This window comes from Pseudophryne corroboree, chromosome 4 (genome assembly GCF_028390025.1).
Source record: "Pseudophryne corroboree isolate aPseCor3 chromosome 4, aPseCor3.hap2, whole genome shotgun sequence".
Classification (NCBI taxonomy): Eukaryota; Metazoa; Chordata; class Amphibia; order Anura; family Myobatrachidae; genus Pseudophryne; species Pseudophryne corroboree.
In genome coordinates, this window is record NC_086447.1 from 365,722,091 (window position 1) to 365,738,226 (window position 16,136).

The 16,136-nt window shown below is 45.6% G+C and overlaps 1 long non-coding RNA gene across 4 annotated transcripts in view; it reads right to left on the reverse strand.

Moving 5' to 3' along the window:
- LOC134909561 (uncharacterized) overlaps positions 1–11,038 on the reverse strand; it is a 309,906-nt gene extending 298,868 nt beyond the window's left edge. For 3 of the 4 annotated variants that reach the window (XR_010175971.1, XR_010175973.1, XR_010175970.1), the window contains exon 1: positions 10,954–11,038. This is a non-coding gene — a long non-coding RNA (uncharacterized LOC134909561). Of the gene's footprint in view, positions 1–104; positions 224–10,953 lie in introns of all 4 variants that reach the window. The other variant, XR_010175972.1, reaches the window with a different exon arrangement.
- Between the last annotated feature and the right edge of the window lie 5,098 nt (positions 11,039–16,136).

Genomic DNA, 16,136 nt, shown 5'->3' on the forward strand with positions numbered 1-16,136 from the left:
ATAAGAAGAATAAATACACGGCGGAGTAACGCCTGGCAGAGGTTAACGTTTCAGTTTAATACATAAACTTTCGTCAGAACAAAGAAACAGTGAAATGTACATACCTTTATACCTTGAAATCACCATGTGAATCAGACAGCGTGGATGCTGACCACGGCGCCTTCCGGTGACGTCACGTGAGTGCGACGTGCGCTCTGCAGCGCCACATCCTGTCGGGCCGTAACTAGGAGACAGAATAAACAATACATCACCGTCACCATAACAACAAGATAGCGGATGTCAGGCTCCATAAGTAAGACTTTTGCAGGAGATGGGTAGATGTACTTAATAAGTGCAGCTATGATTTGATCCTCCTGGTGATTGAGGAGTCAGCCCGGGAGCTTGGGCTAATCAAGACCGAAATTACATCATTTGAAAATGCCCATATGGAGTCTCTAAAAACTGACAAGCAAACTGATTGGCTGGATAAGCTCACGGTGCAAGTTGATACTTACAAACAAAATTTAATCAAATACAAAAGAGACAAACTGTCAGCAGTGCAACGGGATTACCAGGAAGGGAAGGTTTATGCGTGGGTACAGAACCCCAACAGTTCACGCCAACAGAGGTTCAGAGAAAGAAGGAGGGTTCAAAGGACTTTCGACAAAGACACGTCCAGTGCTGATTACACCTCGCACAGCGAGCGAGAGGAATCTACCATGTCCGGTACAGCTAAGCCCCCTTTAGGGGTTTGCACCCGCGCACAGCGGGGCGCCCCAGGAAAACCTGTACTAGGCGTGGGGGGCAGTGGAGGAGGAACCACAAAAAAACAGCCAAAGAAAAGGAAATGAGCATAGTCTTTTTAATTTATCAGATCGGACCCTCACCCCATCTGAAATGAGTATTCTTAATAGAGGACTCTCTTTTATTCCTACTGGAAAATTAGATGAAATCCAATGGCAGACAGATTCTTACAGATTTGCTAGGAACTTACGCTTGAAAGAATTTTTTGACAAAACCCCTGCCCAAGCTGACACAGGACGGACCGTCATTCCCCCTCAAATAAAGACCAAATCTAAATTTGATCCTTTTTCCAATAACATTTCTCTTAAATGTTTTTCTAGGACTTTAGATAAAGAAGTTCTACGGAACTCAAGAGTATCTAACAGTACACATAATAATATTTCCAAACAGGAACGTACTGCCTTGAATAATTTACGCAAATATACAGACATTGGCCCTCATTCCGAGTTGATCGCTCGCAAGGCGAATTTAGCAGAGTTGCTCACGCTAAGCCTACGCCTACTGGGAGTGTATCTTAGCTTCTTAAAATTGCGACCGATGTATTCGCAATATTGCGATTACAAACTACTTAGCAGTTTCAGAGTAGCTTCAGACTTACTCGGCATCTGCGTTCAGTTCAGTGCTTGTCGTTCCTGGTTTGACGTCATAGACACACCCAGCGTTCGCCCAGACACTCCCCTATTTCTCCGGCCGCTCCTGCGTTTTTTTCCGGAAACGGTAGCGTTTTTATCCACACGCCCCGAAAACGCTGTGTTTCCGCCCAGTAACACCCATTTCCTGTCAATCACACTACGTTCGCCAGAGCGAAGAAAAAGCCGTGAGTAAAAATACTATCTTCATTGTAAAATTACTTGGCGCAGTCGCAGTGCGAATATTGCGCATGCGTACTAAGCGGAATTTCACTGCGATGCGAAGAAAATTACCGAGCGATCAACTCGGAATGAGGGCCATTGTCATACGTCCAGCGGACAAGGGGGGAGGGGTTGTCATCTTGAATCTCAGTGATTATAAATCAGATATTTATTCTCAATTAGCTGACAGCTCTGTATATTTGGCCATTGAGAAAGATCCGACCACTGTTTACAAGGCTGAACTTGATTCCATCCTACATGAGGCAAGTTATGCCCATATTATTCCAGAGGAATTGTGTATCAGCCTTATACAAGACTTTCCAATAGCTCCTATCCTTTATACCATTCCCAAAATCCACAAAAGCATCGCCCACCCTCCTGGCCGGCCCATTATTGCTGCCAGGGATTCCCTGTACTATAAAATCTCACAATACCTGGACATTCACCTACAACCCACAGTGCAGCAACAGGAGATGTACCTAAGGGACACAACTATGTTCCTGAAGAAAATTCAGGGGTTTTCCAATTTACCTGAGGGGTGCATACTAGAGATGAGCGCCTGAAATTTTTCGGGTTTTGTGTTTTGGTTTTGGGTTCGGTTCCGCGGCCGTGTTTTGGGTTCGAACGCGTTTTGGCAAAACCTCACCGAATTTTTTTTGTTGGATTCGGGTGTGTTTTGGATTCGGGTGTTTTTTTCAAAAAACACTAAAAAACAGCTTAAATCATAGAATTTGGGGGTCATTTTGATCCCAAAGTATTATTAACCTCAAAAACCATAATTTACACTCATTTTCAGTCTATTCTGAATACCTCACACCTCACAATATTATTTTTAGTCCTAAAATTTGCACCGAGGTCGCTGTGTGAGTAAGATAAGCGACTCTAGTGGCCGACACAAACACCGGGCCCATCTAGGAGTGGCACTGCAGTGTCACGCAGGATGTCCCTTCCAAAAAACCCTCCCCAAACAGCACATGACGCAAAGAAAAAAAGAGGCGCAATGAGGTAGCTGTGTGAGTAAGATTAGCGACCCTAGTGGCCGACACAAACACCGGGCCCATCTAGGAGTGGCACTGCAGTGTCACGCAGGATGGCCCTTCCAAAAAACCCTCCCCAAACAGCACATGACGCAAAGAAAAAAAGAGGCGCAATGAGGTAGCTGTGTGAGTAAGATTAGCGACCCTAGTGGCCGACACAAACACCGGGCCCATCTAGGAGTGGCACTGCAGTGTCACGCAGGATGTCCCTTCCAAAAAACCCTCCCCAATCAGCACATGATGCAAAGAAAAAGAAAAGAAAAAAGAGGTGCAAGATGGAATTGTCCTTGGGCCCTCCCACCCACCCTTATGTTGTATAAACAAAACAGGACATGCACACTTTAACCAACCCATCATTTCAGTGACAGGGTCTGCCACACGACTGTGATTGATATGACGAGTTGGTTTGGACCCCCCCCAAAAAAGAAGCAATTAATCTCTCCTTGCACAAACTGGCTCTACAGAGGCAAGATGTCCACCTCATCATCACCCTCCGATATATCACCGTGTACATCCCCCTCCTCACAGATTATCAATTCGTCCCCACTGGAATCCACCATCTCAGCTCCCTGTGTACTTTGTGGAGGCAATTGCTGCTGGTCAATGTCTCCGCGGAGGAATTGATTATAATTCATTTTAATGAACATCATCTTCTCCACATTTTCTGGATGTAACCTCGTACGCCGGTTGCTGACAAGGTGAGCGGCGGCACTAAACACTCTTTCGGAGTACACACTTGTGGGAGGGCAACTTAGGTAGAATAAAGCCAGTTTGTGCAAGGGCCTCCAAATTGCCTCTTTTTCCTGCCAGTATAAGTACGGACTGTGTGACGTGCCTACTTGGATGCGGTCACTCATATAATCCTCCACCATTCTATCAATGTTGAGAGAATCATATGCAGTGACAGTAGACGACATGTCCGTAATCGTTGTCAGGTCCCTCAGTCCGGACCAGATGTCAGCATCAGCAGTCGCTCCAGACTGCCCTGCATCACCGCCAGCGGGTGGGCTCGGAATTCTGAGCCTTTTCCTCGCACCCCCAGTTGCGGGAGAATGTGAAGGAGGAGATGTTGACAGGTCGCGTTCCGCTTGACTTGACAATTTTGTCACCAGCAGGTCTTTCAACCCCAGCAGACTTGTGTCTGCCGGAAAGAGAGATCCAAGGTAGGCTTTAAATCTAGGATCGAGCACGGTGGCCAAAATGTAGTGCTCTGATTTCAACAGATTGACCACCCGTGAATCCTTGTTAAGCGAATTAAGGGCTCCATCCACAAGTCCCACATGCCTAGCGGAATCGCTCCGTGTTAGCTCCTCCTTCAATGTCTCCAGCTTCTTCTGCAAAAGCCTGATGAGGGGAATGACCTGACTCAGGCTGGCAGTGTCTGAACTGACTTCACGTGTGGCAAGTTCAAAGGGCATCAGAACCTTGCACAACGTTGAAATCATTCTCCACTGCGCTTGAGACAGGTGCATTCCACCTACTATATCGTGCTCAATTGTATAGGCTTGAATGGCCTTTTGCTGCTCCTCCAACCTCTGAAGCATATAGAGGGTTGAATTCCACCTCGTTACCACTTCTTGCTTCAGATGATGGCAGGGCAGGTTCAGTAGTTTTTGGTGGTGCTCCAGTCTTCTGTACGTGGTGCCTGTACGCCGAAAGTGTCCCGCAATTCTTCTGGCCACCGACAGCATCTCTTGCACGCCCCTGTCGTTTTTTAAAAAATTCTGCACCACCAAATTCAAGGTATGTGCAAAACATGGGACGTGCTGGAATTTGCCCATATTTAATGCACACACAATATTGCTGGCGTTGTCCGATGCCACAAATCCACAGGAGTGTCCAATTGGGGTAAGCCATTCCGCGATGATCTTCCTCAGTTGCCGTAAGAGGTTTTCAGCTGTGTGCGTATTCTGGAAAGCGGTGATACAAAGCGTAGCCTGCCTAGGAAAGAGTTGGCGTTTGCGAGATGCTGCTACTGGTGCCGCCAATGCTGTTCTTGCGGCGGGAGTCCATACATCTACCCAGTGGGCTGTAACAGTCATATAGTCCTGACCCTGCCCTGCTCCACTTGTCCACATGTCCGTGGTTAAGTGGACATTGGGTACAACTGCATTTTTTAGGACACTGGTGAGTCTTTTTCTGACGTCCGTGTACATTCTCGGTATCGCCTGCCTAGAGAAGTGGAACCTAGATGGTATTTGGTAACGGGGGCACACTGCCTCAATAAATTGTCTAGTTCCCTGTGAACTAACGGCGGATACCGGACGCACGTCTAACACCAACATAGTTGTCAAGGCCTCAGTTATCCGCTTTGCAGCAGGATGACTGCTGTGATATTTCATCTTCCTCGCAAAGGACTGTTGGACAGTCAATAGCTTACTGGAAGTAGTACAAGTGGGCTTACGACTTCCCCTCTGGGATGACCATCGACTCCCAGCAGCAACAACAGCAGCGCCAGCAGCAGTAGGCGTTACACGCAAGGATGCATCGGAGGAATCCCAGGCAGGAGAGGACTCGTCAGAATTGCCAGTGACATGGCCTGCAGGACTATTGGCATTCCTGGGAAAGGAGGAAATTGACACTGAGGGAGTTGGTGGGGTGGTTTGCGTGAGCTTGGTTACAAGAGGAAGGGATTTACTGGTCAGTGGACTGCTTCCGCTGTCGCCCAAAGTTTTTGAACTTGTCACTGACTTATTATGAATGCGCTGCAGGTGACGTATAAGGGAGGATGTTCCGAGGTGGTTAACGTCCTTACCCCTACTTATTACAGCTTGACAAAGGCAACACACGGCTTGACACCTGTTGTCCGCTTTTCTGTTGAAATACCTCCACACTGAAGAGCTGATTTTTTTGGTATTTTCACCAGGCATGTCAACGGCCATATTCCTCCCACAGACAACAGGTGTCTCCCCGGGTGCCTGACTTAAACAAACCACCTCACCATCAGAATCCTCCTGGTCAATTTCCTCCCCAGCGCCAGCAACACCCATATCCTCCTCATCCTGGTGTACTTCAACATCTTCATCTTCAATCTGACTATCAGGAACTGGACTGCGGGTGCTCCTTCCAGCACTTGCAGGGGGCGTGCAAATGGTGGAAGGCGCATGCTCTTCACGTCCAGTGTTGGGAAGGTCAGGCATCGCAACCGACACAATTGGACTCTCCTTGTGGATTTGGGATTTCGAAGAACGCACAGTTCTTTGCGGTGCTTTTTCCAGCTTGAGTCTTTTCAGTTTTCTAGCGAGAGGCTGAGTGCTTCCATCCTCATGTGAAGCTGAACCACTAGCCATGAACATAGGCCAGGGCCTCAGCCGTTCCTTGCCACTCCGTGTGGTAAATGGCATATTGGCAAGTTTACGCTTCTCCTCCGACAATTTTATTTTAGGTTTTGGAGTCCTTTTTTTACTGATATTTGGTGTTTTGGATTTGACATGCTCTGTACTATGACATTGGGCATCGGCCTTGGCAGACGACGTTGCTGGCATTTCATCGTCTCGGCCATGACTAGTGGCAGCAGCTTCAGCACGAGGTGGAAGTGGATCTTGATCTTTCCCTAATTTTGGAACCTCAACATTTTTGTTCTCCATATTTTAATAGGCACAACTAAAAGGCACCTCAGGTAAACAATGGAGATGGATACTAGTATACAATTATGGACTGCCTGCCGAGTGCAGACACAGAGGTAGCCACAGCCGTGAACTACCGTACTGTACTGTGTCTGCTGCTAATATAGACTGGTTGATAAAGAGATGTCTATGTAACTATGTATGTATAAAGAAGAAAGAAAAAAAAACCACGGTTAGGTGGTATACAATTATGGACGGACTGCCTGCCGAGTGCAGACACAGAGGTAGCCACAGCCGTGAACTACCGTACTGTACTGTGTCTGCTGCTAATATAGACTGGTTGATAAAGAGATGTCTATGTAACTATGTATGTATAAAGAAGAAAGAAAAAAAAACCACGGTTAGGTGGTATACAATTATGGACGGACTGCCTGCCGAGTGCAGACACAGAGGTAGCCACAGCCGTGAACTACCGTACTGTACTGTGTCTGCTGCTAATATAGACTGGTTGATAAAGAGATGTCTATGTAACTATGTATGTATAAAGAAGAAAGAAAAAAAAACCACGGTTAGGTGGTATACAATTATGGACGGACTGCCTGCCGAGTGCAGACACAGAGGTAGCCACAGCCGTGAACTACCGTACTGTACTGTGTCTGCTGCTAATATAGACTGGTTGATAAAGAGATGTCTATGTAACTATGTATGTATAAAGAAGAAAGAAAAAAAAACCACGGTTAGGTGGTATACAATTATGGACGGACTGCCTGCCGAGTGCAGACACAGAGGTAGCCACAGCCGTGAACTACCGTACTGTACTGTGTCTGCTGCTAATATAGACTGGTTGATAAAGAGATGTCTATGTAACTATGTATGTATAAAGAAGAAAGAAAAAAAAACCACGGTTAGGTGGTATACAATTATGGACGGACTGCCTGCCGAGTGCAGACACAGAGGTAGCCACAGCCGTGAACTACCGTACTGTACTGTGTCTGCTGCTAATATAGACTGGTTGATAAAGAGATGTCTATGTAACTATGTATGTATAAAGAAGAAAGAAAAAAAAACCACGGTTAGGTGGTATACAATTATGGACGGACTGCCTGCCGAGTGCAGACACAGAGGTAGCCACAGCCGTGAACTACCGTACTGTACTGTGTCTGCTGCTAATATAGACTGGTTGATAAAGAGATGTCTATGTAACTATGTATGTATAAAGAAGAAAGAAAAAAAAACCACGGTTAGGTGGTATACAATTATGGACGGACTGCCTGCCGAGTGCAGACACAGAGGTTGCCACAGCCGTGAACTACCGTACTGTACTGTGTCTGCTGCTAATATAGACTGGTTGATAAAGAGATGTCTATGTAACTATGTATGTATAAAGAAGAAAGAAAAAAAAACCACGGTTAGGTGGTATACAATTATGGACGGACTGCCTGCCGAGTGCAGACACAGAGGTAGCCACAGCCGTGAACTACCGTACTGTACTGTGTCTGCTGCTAATATAGACTGGTTGATAAAGAGATGTCGTAGTAGTATGTATGTATAAAGAAGAAAAAAAAACCACGGTTAGGTGGTATACAATTATGGACGGACTGCCTGCCGAGTGCAGACACAGAGGTAGCCACAGCCGTGAACTACCGTACTGTGTCTGCTGCGACTGGATGATAAATGATATAAAAAATATATATATATCACTACTGCAGCCGGACAGGTATATATTATATATTATATAATGACGGACCTGCTGGACACTGTCTGTCAGCAGAATGAGTTTTATTTTTATAGAATAAAAAAAACAACAACACACAAGTGAAGTCACACGACGAGTGTTTAACTTTTTCAGGCAATCACAATATAAGTATACTACTAACTATACTGGTAGTCAGTGTGGTCAGGTCACTGGTCAGTCACACTGGCAGTGGCACTCCTGCAGCAAAAGTGTGCACTGTTTAATTTTAATATAATATTATGTACTCCTGGCTCCTGCTATAACCTATAACTGGCACTGCAGTGCTCCCCAGTCTCCCCCACAATTATAAGCTGTGTGAGCTGAGCAGTCAGACAGATATATAATATATATAGATGATGCAGCACACTGGGCTGAGCCTGAGCAGTGCACACAGATATGGTATGTGACTGAGTCACTGTGTGTATCGCTTTTTTCAGGCAGAGAACGGATATATTAAATAAACTGCACTGTCTGGTGGTCACTCACTAGTAAACTCTCTGCACTCTCTACACTTCTACAGTACTCCTCCTAGTCCTAAACTCCAGTAAATCTCTCTCTCTTATAATCTAAATGGAGAGGACGCCAGCCACGTCCTCTCCCTATCAATCTCAATGCACGTGTGAAAATGGCGGCGACGCGCGGCTCCTTATATAGAATCCGAGTCTCGCGAGAATCCGACAGCGTCATGATGACGTTCGGGCGCGCTCGGGTTAACCGAGCAAGGCGGGAGGATCCGAGTCTGCTCGGACCCGTGAAAAAAACCATGAAGTTCGGGCGGGTTCGGATTCAGAGAAACCGAACCCGCTCATCTCTAGTGCATACTCTGCACTATGGATGTAGTGTCCTTATATACAAACATCCAGCATGAAGAAGGACTTAATGCCGTTAGGGAATTAATTTCCAAAAGTGATAAATATACGGGTCCAGATGAGGACTTCTTTATGCAACTACTTGAGTTAACCCTCAAGCGAAATTATTTTTTGTTTGACGGCAAATGGTACCTGCAACGAAGGGGCTGTGCGATGGGTTCCTGTGTGGCCCCGGCATTCGCCAACTCCTTTATGTTCACCAAAGAGCGACATCTGTTGTTTTCCAATCAGGTTTTTTCAGAAGGCATCATTTGGATAACCAGATATATAGATGATCTCTTCCTTATATGGAGAGGTCAAGAGTCTCTACTTGTTGATGCCATCAATAAAATTAACAACATGGATGAGCACATTAAATTTACCTATATTGTCAGCCATGAGAGTGTCAACTTCTTGGATGTCTCAGTTTCCCTGAAAGATGGCCAACTACATACGGATGTTTTCCGCAAAGCAACCGATCGTAATACCTACCTTCATGCATCAAGCCAGCACCCTCCAGCCTGTGTGAGTAGTCTACCTCTGTCCCAATTCATCCGGATGTGTCGTATTTCAGACACAGTGGTTAAAGCCTCACTGGCAATTGATGACCTTATATTACGATTCCTAACTAAGGGTTATCATCATAACGATTTGATGAAGGCAAAATGCAAGGCCCTCTGAGTTCCCAGAGAGAAATTGTTGAGTCCCGTTCCAAAAAAATCCATCAAGGACAAAATGGTGTTTGTTCAACAATACCATTCCAATAGTTCATTCAATGTGAGGAGATCAAAAGAATTATGGCCCATCGTCACTAATGACGCTGATCTTAGTGGCTTTAAGAACGTGACCATACTACCTAGTTATAAACGAGGACGTAACTTAAAAGATCTACTGGTGGTGAATGATGTTGGAAGATTACTCCCTGCTCCGACCTCTACTTTCCTTACACGTAAGCCAGGATGCTATAAGTGCACAGGATGCACTACGTGCAGATATATGGAGGCAGGCTCTTCCTTTGCCCACCCGCACACAGGAAAACGTCTTATAATCAAGCATGTTCTTACTTGCTCTAGTAAATTTGTCGTTTATTTCATCCATTGCCCATGTGGACTCCTATATGTGGGTAAGACCACTTGCAGCTTTAAGGAAAGGATGGCCACCCACAGGATGTCTATTAGACATGCACTTGATGGATCAGACTCGGAGCAACCAGTAGCCAGGCATTTTAAAATGATGAAACATAGTCTGGCTACTCTTAAATACAAAATTATTGATCAGGTACCTGTAAATATCAGAGGGGGCGACAGATCAAGGAGACTTCTCCAGCTGGAGGCACGCTGGATTAACTCCCTGGATACTTTGGTACCCAGGGGATTGAATGAACAATTAAATTGGAATTGTTTTCTTTAAACATGATTTATTTGCTATGGCTAGTGCGGTATTTATTAATTTTACTGTACGATAATCTATAGCTTGGCAACTAAGTAGTGTACTGTATAGTATTAATAAGCAGTATATGTATGGGTATGTTTATTGCGATTCTTGATTTCCACTTTATCGTTATTACTTATGGAGCCTGACATCCGCTATCTTGTTGTTATGGTGACGGCGATGTATTGTTTATTCTGTCTCCTAGTTACGGCCCGACCGGATGTGGCGCTGCAGAGCGCACGTCGCACTCACGTGACGTCACCGGAAGGCGCCGCGGTCAGCATCCACGCTGTCTGATTCACATGGTGATTTCAAGGTATAAAGGTATGTACATTTCACTGTTTCTTTGTTCTGACGAAAGTTTATGTATTAAACTGAAATGTTAACCTCTGCCAGGCGTTACTCCGCCGTGTATTTATTCTTCTTATACTGAAGACCCGCTGAGTGCCGCTCCTTTTGGACTCCTATATATATATATATATATATATATATATATAATCCTCACGGACCGGCACTCCCTCCTCCACTTGCTGGACTGGCTCCGGTGCCCTCCAAGGAAATTCACATAACCAATAAAAAAGAGGCGGCACTCGGAGACTTTAAGATGCAAAAGATGTATTCAACAAATGAACCTTAACGTTTCGGGGTCAGATGCACCCCTTTGTCAAGGTGAATGAAAAGTGTACAGTGTAATTGACATACCTTAAATAGAGAGGGTTACCTCCGTGAATCACGCCCGCCCGGCCACGCTGTCTCCTGTTCCGTTTCCGGCTGCCTGTGTTTGACGTCAGCGCTGTCGTACGTGGTCGCCATGGCAACCAAGAATACAGTCCGTCCTCTCTGGTGGCTTCCGGTGGTTATTTCCTGCGTGGTTGCGTCTGGTTGACATGGTAACCAGGCATACAGAGCGGCCGGGCTGCGGCGCTATGTGGTTGTAAAAAAGAAAAAGAAAAATAAGAGTGATAAGTGACCTAAATAAACAGCACCCTATCACCACTAACGGAGCAGGCCGTCAGAGAGGTCTCCACAAGTTCTGATTACGATCAACTATACCCTCTAAATGCATTGCTGGCTCTGCTGCTTAACAACACAGGCTGGGATGCCGCAGATCAGCATGGAGTGATTAACAAGGGGGTAACGAGATTGGACCACTTCATCCCTTTATGTATACTTGGGGAACGGTCTATATATAATCACAGAGGGAGAACCTCCGAACACATAGTAACTCCTTCTCTCCCTAGATATATAAATAGTTTGCACGAGCTCGTGGAGATGACTCTAGGCTAAACAAAAAAGTAAAGTAAGGTCAGAAAAACAACATGTAATTGCACAAGAAGAGGTAATAATAACTGTGTTATTTAAAGATGTTAAAGCTCAATTTCTCGTTGAGGCCATTTGGATTGGTGGTCCCCAACTTGAAGATCCACCGAGCTTCCAACTGCAACAGTCTACCATCCCTGTCTCCTCCTCTAGCATGTTTGGGGACATGATCGATAATCAGGTAGCGAAGATCCTTCATAGTGTGTCCAGCTGCTGCAAAGTAGCTGAACGATGGAGAGCCATTCTCTCCCTAAACGTTCTAATAGATTTCCCCACATAGTGGAGGTGACAGGGACATTTGATTATATAAATAATATGGGTGGTAGTGCAAGTTAATACGTGTTTAATGCTAAAAATCCTGTCGCTATGGGGATGTTTGAAATTTGAACCCGTAATCATGTATTCACATGTTGTACATTTAATACATTTATAGCAGCCGGGTTTTTTTTCTAGAAAAGCACCTTGAGGTCGACTTTGCCTATCTGCCTCAACTTGAAAGCCGGTGACATCCGAGTGGACCACTCTGTCCTTGATGTTCCTGCCCCGTTGGTAACAAATCATGGGTCTTTTGTTACGAAGAGAGTGTAGGGCTCGATCAGAGGCTACTAATGGCCACAAGGCTTTGGTGGCCCTCTGTACCACCGGGCTAGAGGTATTGTATTTGGTCGGGATAATGATGACTGGTTTCTGCGCTGGATTCTTAGGTGTTAACAGAGCTTCCCTGGGGATCTGCATGACTTCTTCTTTATGTTTCAGTAGCAGCTGATAATCATATCCCCTCTCCATGAATTTTGCAACCATATGATCTAACTCTTGTTCCAGACTGCGGCGGTCACTGATAATCCGCGATACCCTGATCATTTGTGATCGAGGTAATCCCTCTTTCAGAGCCTTGGGATGGTGGCTGCTTGCTTTAAGTAGGGTATTCCTATCGGTGGGCTTACAGTATAGACTCGTATGTAGAGTTCCACCCCGGATGGTGACTTGAACGTCCAGATAATTCAAGGTGCTTGTGCTTGTCTGATAGGTGTACTTGATGCTGGAGGCCCTCGAGTTGATGGTTAGCATCAGTGCGTTAAATTGGTCCACCCCCCCTGTCCACAAGATGAAAAGATCATCTATGAATCGTGTGAACAGGAGGATGTGGGCTGCCATGGACTTGTTCTTGAAGAATGACTCAAATTCCTCCTTAAACATAAAGATGTTGGCGAACGAAGGGGAGACGTTGCTCCCCATCGCGCATCCAGTCTTCTGGCGGTAAAACTTACCGTTAAAAAGAAAATAATTTGTTGAATACATCTTTTGCATCTTAAAGTCTCCGAGTGCCGCCTCTTTTTTATTGGTTATATATATATATATATATATATATATATATACACACACAGATACACACCCACGGAAACCCCTCTAAATAAATCCTGCGTTTGCCCCTGACATTACCAGGAAAGTCCAGGAACAGAGCATTTTCTCCCTCATGGAGAGGGTCAGGTGGGCAAGTATGGCATAACTCTGGACCCATGTACTGAAAAATTGGTACACATATGCCTTCCAATCTGCCAACAAACACTGTGGGAGGAAGACACCCCTAGCACCCTCAGGGGTGAGGCAGCAGCACTGAGTATTTCAGCAGACAGCATAACTCTGGAATGCCTGCAGACTTACACTCTGGAAACAAATACTATGGGGGTCAGACACCCCGAATACTCCTAGGGGTGGGACAGCAGCACAGAGTATGTCAGCAGCCAGCAAAACTGTGGAAAGCCTTGAGCAATTTACATCAAACTTGGTACACATCTGACTTCAAATCTTGTAAACACACTCTGTGGGGGTTAAACACTCCTATCACCCCTAGGGGTGAGACAGCAGCACAGAATATTTCAGGAGACAGCAAAACTATGGAAGGCCTGGAGAAATTTACACCAAACTTGGTACACATTTCACTTACAATCTGGGAACAAACTCTGTGGGGGTTAGACAACCCCAGCACCCCTAGGGGTGGCACAGCGGCACAGAGTATTTCAGGATACAGCATAAATCCCACATGGCTAGACCAATTTACAACAAACTGGGTACACATATGACTTACACTAGGGAAAAAAACAATGTGGGAATCAAACACCGCTAGCACCCCTAGGGCTGGGACAGCAGCACAGAGTATGTCAGCAGACAGCATAACTGTGGAAGGCCTGGAGCAATTTGCACCAAACTTGGTACACATTTGACTTAAAATCTCGAAAACACCCCTACCACCCCTAGGGGGTGGGACAGCGGCACAGAGTATTTAAGGATACAGCATAACTCCCAAATGGCTAGACCAATTTACAACAAACTGGGTACACATATGACACACTCGGGAAACAAACAATGTGGGGGTCAGCCCCTAGCACCCATAGGGGTGGGACAGCAGCACAGAGTACGTCAGCAGACAGCATTACTGTAGAAGGCCTGCAGCAATTTACACCAAACTTGGTACACATCTGACTTACAATCTGGGAACAAACTCCGCGGGGGTTATACACCCCTACCACCCCTAGGGGTGGGACAGCTGCACAGAGAATTTCAGGAGACAGCATAACTCCAGAATGCCTGACCAATTTACAACAAACTTGCTACACATATAACTTACAAGCTGGGCGCAAACACTGTGGGGGTAAGACACCCCTAGCACCCCTAGGGTTGAGGCAGCAGCACGGAGTTTTTAGCAGACAGCATAACTCTGGAATGCCTGGACCAATTTACCCCAAACTTGCTACATATATTACTTACACTCTGGGAACAAACACTGTGGGGGTAACACACCACTAGCACCCCCTAGGGGTGGGCCAGCAGCACAGAGTATATCAGGACATACATAATATGTCAGTGATGATGACAGGGCTGCATGGGACAGGGGCAGTGACATGATGTGAGGAGGGGAATGGAGGTAGCATGAACCCACACACTGAGAGTTATATAGTGGAAGTAGCATGGTCCCCCAGCAGCACATTGGGTTTTCATTTTATTGATGTCTATAACATTTTACATGCTTTTTTTACTATGTTATTTATACTGTGTGTTTAATATTTACATTCATTTTTGTACACAAACATTCTTAAAATCCAGGGCAACGCCGGGTACTCCAGCTAGTATATATATATATATATATATATATATATATATATATATATATATATAAATAAATAAAATGTTTTGTTTTTTTTTGTTTTTTTTTGGGGGGCTGCCTATTTTGTGAGTCCGGGACCCCAGAATTTCTGATGGCAGCCCTGCTCACAGCTGCAGAGGTACCAAGGCTGTGAGGCATTTTAGGCCCTGCAATCCATTGGGGAGGGGAAAGGTAGAGTTTGCCTTGGCAGCTAGGGCATTGTCTTGAATCTGGCTAGTGGACAGAGCAGTACAGTGTGAAGTTGTGTGTCGGAGGTGGGAAAGCTGCCCAGTGCAAACCAGTTCATATGAAAAGAGACCCCTCCAGACCATTGAGAGGATTGTGACATACCTTGCTGAGGATTGGAGCTGTAGGGAACTGTGTGGCCAATCTGTAAGTTGAGCCCAGGCTGCTGTCTGTCAGTGAAAGGAGAGTTCTGCTGTAGAGATGGCTACTGAGTGAATGTCTCAACACACTGACTCAAATCTTGTAGATGTTCGAATGATTTGAGTCAGGAAAAGCTGAAGTGTCGAGACATAATACTCACTGCAGCAGCCTCTCTCCCCAGTTCACACACACTCACATACAGCACAGCGCAGCCCACATGTCTTTCTGCCGAGTCCTAAGAGACTCCCAGGCTGAGGATCCACCCCCTTGTCTCTCCCCCGAATGACGGCTCTTCTCTCCTGATGAGTCCTGAGTGACTCCCGGGCTCAGGATCCGCCCCCTTGTCTCTCCCCTGGGCTACGGCTCTCTCCTGATGAGTCCTGAGCAGAGCCGGCCCTAACCAATATGATGCCCTAGGCAAAATTTTGTCTGGTGCCCCCTAGCACCACCGCTGGTTCCGCCTCTGACCTTGCACCTCTTTCCCAGCACCATCACCCCTCACCTATAGCAGTCCTTATTTTGGTGTTTGTACCCCCTATATTTTAAATAGGAACTGTTCGCACATTTGGCGCACAACCCAAAAAGGGGTGTGTTTTTGCTGGCAAGGGGCATGGCCACACAATAGTAAACCCCAATTCCAATTATGCCACACAGTACTGCAACTTTATTCACATTTGATCATGCGATAGTGTCCATAATTCATATTATATCCCACAGCAGTATCACTTTACCTTATAAATGTTACTCCTCACAGTAGAGCCCCTTATTCACATTACATCACACTGAATAGCTCCTTATTCACATTACACCACACTCTATTGCTCTTTATTCACATTAGACAACACAGTAGTGCCCTTTCTATATGCAACGCCACATAGTAGAGCACCTTATACACATAATGCCACACATTAGTAATGCATTTATACACCTAATTCCCCACAGTAATGCCCCTTGCACATATGTCCTTATAAACATAATGCGCCTTACACATTATGACAACCTTTATTAATGCCCTTTTACACATAATGTCCCTTAC